Consider the following 5,060-nt stretch of genomic DNA (forward strand, 5'->3'; position numbering starts at 1 on the left):
CTGCCTGTGACCCTTCTTGTTGGGGAGTAACTGACAATGCCACCATCCCCTTTTTGACATGAACTGTCTGGATTTGATATCCCGCTTTATCACTACCCAAAGGAGTCTCAAAGCGGCTAACATTCTCCTTTCCCTTCCTCCCCCACAACAAACACTCTGTGAGGTGAGTGGGGCTGAGAGACTTCAGAGAATTGTGACTGGCCCAAGGTCACCCAGCAGCTGCATGTGGAGGAGCGGAGACGCGAACCCAGTTCACCAGATTACGAGACCACCGCTTTTAACCACTACACCACACTGGTTAGGTGTTTGCGAAGATTGGGGAGGCTTAATAGAGCCCTGACAATGGTGTGGCCAGATTACTTTCTGGGCTAATCCTTTGGTTATTTATTTGGTAAAGATAATAACTCTCTTTGAAGTTTTTTTAAAAATCACTTTAGAAAAACAAATGGCAATAAATAGGCAAATTTTACAGTGCAAAATCTACCCCTCCTTACAATTCATATAGAACCAGAAATTCTGTCTTTTTAGTTCTTTAAAAAAAAATAAGATAGTCACAGGCATTATGGGGCAGTGCTATGATAAGTTATTCAGGTTGACCAGTTTAGGGTGCAGCAGATTGCTGGCTCAGCCAGCTGATTCCCAGCTCAGCTGGGCTCAGCCACCATTAAGTCCCCAACCTTGGCTCAGCAAATGGTACACCACTGTAACTTGCCCATCCTGACTCAACAAAGATTTAGTTACAGATAGGTAGCCGTGTTGGTCTGCCAAAGTCAAAATAAAAAAAATCCTTCCAGGTATCTGAAGAAGTGTGCTTGCACACGAAAGCTCATACCAAGAACTAACTTAGTTGGTCTTTAAGGTGGTACTGGAAGGAATTTTTTTATTTTAACAAAGATTTAGCCAGCTCACCTAAAGTTGGCTAAGCTGAGGCAAGTTTAAGTCCCCCAAAAGGGTTGTTCCAGGGTGTGGCAGGGATAGAATCAGATTGGGGGATGTAGACTGGAACCTAAGCCCATCCAGGTTGGTCATGAGACTTAGCAACCCAGCATAGAACACCCAAAAACATTATTGAAACCTTCTAAGTCCAAAACGTCTGTGTTGTCAAGAAGCAGCCAATCTTTCAACCAGCAGAAAGCTGCTGAGTCATAATAGAGTTTAAGGTCTGGCAGGGCAAATCCCCCTCTTTCTTTTGCATCAGTTAGTATTTTAAATTTTATTCTGGGCTTCTTGCCCTGCCAGACGAATCTAGAAATGTCTCTCTGCCACTTCTTGAAACAGTCCATCTTGTCTAAAATTTGTAATGATTGGAACAGAAACAACATTCTTGGCAAACACTATTTTAAAGGCTTGTTTTCCCACACCCAGAATAGGCATTGTAGCAGCAGCTCCACTGCTAAACAGGGTTTGAATCTAGGGTAATTTAAGCAGACATAAACTTATACCGGCTTGTTTTATGCCAGCTTCCTGTGCATAGAATTGCTCCCTAAATGGATTGCATTTTATTTTTCTTCTCTTTTCCATATTAATGGTAGTTGTCAGAGCTTTTTCAGCTAAAATTTCATCACAGGGACCTTCCAAAGTTTCACCGCATATGTCAGTAAATACAAAATAAAAATTATGGTCTTCTGTTTTTTTGCTATCTCTTGAATATATTTCAACAAAATCATTTGTGGCTCTTCTGGTGGGCCTGATCTTGGTCCTATCAGTTGTCACACTCATTTACCAAACAGTTTGATTTTAGGACAATCTCACCCAACATGCATATATGTTCTTTTCAGAATTATTAGGAAAGGGCAAGCTTCTAATATCCAACATGAACCTCCCTTGAACCTAGAATCCATTGTCAAGAGATGGCAAGAGTTTGCTAAGGATGAATATTTCAGAATCTGACATCCAGCTTCACTTCAACAGCCTGATTATTCTGCTCTGAGATGTAAAATCAATGCAAAGCAGCAAGGCACCCAAGGCTTCTCAAAGTCTAACGTAACCACACGCATCACAAGCATTTTTCTGAGGGGTGAAAAAGTCGGTAGATAGCGGTGTCCTATGTCATATTGCCAGATGACACACGGCATCATATTCCTTGCTATAATGTACAGTGGCACAAGTGCTCAGAAGTAATGGAGAATGTCTCACTTCATGTCAGAGAAAGCAGTGAGCAATTTATCTGCTGAGCATCATACATTTAGCTTAATGGCTCTGTCATGGCCCTCATTGCATCTGACATCCCAGCCACAGTACGGCTTTATTGTGAACCAGGTCTTCCTACTGTCTGCATGCCGATAACTAGCACAGCTGCATCCTGCTAAAAGAACAATAGAGAACATATGAATTCTGTTCTTCGGCTCCTCCCTCCAATTCTGCAAGCAGTTCCACGCCAAAATTTCACTGAACAGTTTTCAAACCAGGGAGCTGTGAGAATCTTTTAATTAAGCAAGAAACCTTCTTTTGCTCTTGATCATATTTCTGTGCAAATATTGCAATTTTGCCAGAAGTACTGTAATTTTATTTAGAGGTCTCTAAAGCCTGCAGTGCCATGAAATAAACTACTGACAATTTAAGCCTTCCTTCCTCTTTTTTTGGTGTCGATTTTATTATAATGTAATAACTTCAGAAACAAGACTACACTACGTCTCACATCAGAATACACATATTTCATAACTGAGGAAAAAGCTTTAAAATTTGGGGTGTTTCATTCTGGATTGTGGAAAAAATGGGTAGGAATTCTAGAAATTTGTTGCTAGACTGGTAGAAGCAGACAGTGATTAGGCAGAAGCTACTTTGGTACTCAAAGCTGGAAACTTTGAACTTTAAACATTGCCTCTTTTTGCAGCACTATTTGAAGTCCTTTATTTCGTCTGTCCTGAATGCGGGGGCGGAGGGAGGGGGTGCGGTGAAGGTGGGCCACCCCGGGTGTCACCACTGGGGGGTGACAAAATGCCGGGCGGCACTCACCGTGGGGCCTGCAATGCACTTGAGCCACGTGTCTCTCTTGGGAGTGATGTGGTGGCTTGGGCACCCGCAGACTCCACGCTGCCCCAAACTGTCTGCCCGCAGCCTCCCCCTCAGCTGTGGGGCGGCTGAGTGGGAGGAGGCAGGCAGACTCCTCAGAGCCCCCACGGAGCGTCCTGCCCCGGCTCACCCTGCCCAGCGGGCAGCTGGCCCCTCTGGGCACAGGGCACGCATGCTGCCCCAGGCACCCGATTGGCTTGCTCTGCCACTGCCTGAATCTTCCAACAGTTGTGGTATGTAAGATTAGTCACCACTACTGGACCGGCCTTCTGACTGCAGTGGGGCTTCCATTTACCAGGAGACAGATGAGACAGGGCGGCAGCAGGTGTAGATGGAGCACTGGAGCAGCAGTACTGCACCTCACACATTGCAACTGCAGTGATGATGATGATGATGATGATGTATTAGATTATGGAAGTGATAGTCTGGTCCAGGGGTTGGCAAGGTTTACTTCACCTGGGCCGGTTCACTCCTGCAGAGATCGCTCCATGGGCCGGATCGCGTCTGAGCATGCGCAGATGCAATTTCCAGCAGCGCAGAAGTGAGTCCCCGCTCCGCGCTGTGCTGGTTTAGCACAGCGCACGGGGACTGGCCGAGTGTGCGGCTGAGTTCGGGGGTGGCTCGTGGGCCATTTAAACAACCCCCGTGGGCTGCTTGTGGTCCATGGGCTACAGGTTGCCAACCCCTGGTCTGGTCAGCCTGGAATAATGGACAATGGTCAGGAATGATACAGAAGTTTGCATGGCCCACCCTTGCCCTACAGTCTAAAATCCCAAATAGGAGATACTAGTACTTAGGAATGAAGCTTCAGAGGTGTTCATGTACACTTTCATAGATGCTCCTATTTATACATGATCATACAGCTGCTGAAATCTGCCGTTTTCTATGGTTAAAAACTCTGAAACTTAAAATAGGACTGAAACCTGGAGTTTCGTGAAACTTTGCTCACATTGAGCCCCATTCTTGAAAGTGTGCCATTTCTTTAATCTCTTTTTTTCTCTCCTCTTTTTTGTTTTGCAGAAATCCATTACAGAGGGAAAGTTATTTACAAGGAGTCCTGGCAAAGAGTCCGGAGAAAGCTGTTAGCCAAAAATAGTGCTTAATAGCAGGATGCATAGAACTGCCACAAATGCCTTTGTGGAAAGTGCTACACACAGAAGCAGGGCTGTTTCCACCTCCTGTAAGATTTATAAGCTGAGCTGTCAATATGAGACTTTTATTAGGGTGGGTTCTCATCCTTTATGTCAAGCACATTAATGGCTTCTTATCCCTGAAGTTTCTAATCACCCCTATTGGAAAGAAAATTTATTGCTAACCTATTAGTTCTATTTTAATGTCCCAAAAGCATATTATTTGTGCATTTGAAGATCAACCATCAATAAACTCTTCCCCCACCCGTTGGGACAGTTACTTAATGGGATTAAAAAGAATTAATCCATTTGAATTAAAATTGAATGGTTATATTTAACCTCAACAAACATTCACAGAAGGTTAATGTAAACTGTTTATATGTAATATGATCTAGATTCCCTTCACATACACTCGTGCCATTCCTAAAAGATGAATTACTAGGTCTAATTTGTGTTCATGGCTGCAATAACACTTAGGTTTATAACAGTGACAGTACAATCCTATACATGGCAATTCAAAAGTAAGGCCCATTAAGTTTGATGGGGCTTACTGACAGGTACTGTCACCTAAGGCTGTAAATCAGTACCCACTTACTTGGGAGTAAGCTCCCTTGAACTAATAGGACTATAAGATTGTGTTGTAAGGGTGCAGTCCTTAAACACACTTACTTGGAATTAGATACTCTTGAATTCAAGTAGATAGGGTTGTGCTATAAATAATACAATATCATAAACCACACTGAAAAAAGCAAAAAACCCTCCCCTTTAGCACACAGTAACCCTAACCCAACATGGTACCCATGGGCAACTCCCTCTGACTCTCCCCAATCCCCTGTGTCTACCAAGGCCCACTGGCCCTCCCATTTGTAATAAAAAAAAAAATTGGGGTGCTTCTACTTAATTGTGGCAGGTGCTAGG

At 43.8% G+C, this 5,060-nt stretch overlaps 1 long non-coding RNA gene across 1 annotated transcript in view; it reads left to right on the top strand.

Annotated features, from left to right (window-relative positions):
- LOC308585910 overlaps nt 1–4,840 on the top strand; it is a 38,271-nt gene extending 33,431 nt beyond the window's left edge. Inside the window, exon 4 of the long non-coding RNA XR_014007673.1 lies at nt 4,033–4,840. This is a non-coding gene — a long non-coding RNA (uncharacterized lncRNA). The remainder of the gene's footprint in view (nt 1–4,032) is intronic.
- Nucleotides 4,841–5,060: the final 220 nt, after the last annotated feature.

The sequence above is a fragment of the Podarcis bocagei genome (assembly GCF_964188305.1).
Source record: "Podarcis bocagei genome assembly, chromosome: 4".
In the NCBI taxonomy this organism is placed as follows: Eukaryota; Metazoa; Chordata; class Lepidosauria; order Squamata; family Lacertidae; genus Podarcis; species Podarcis bocagei.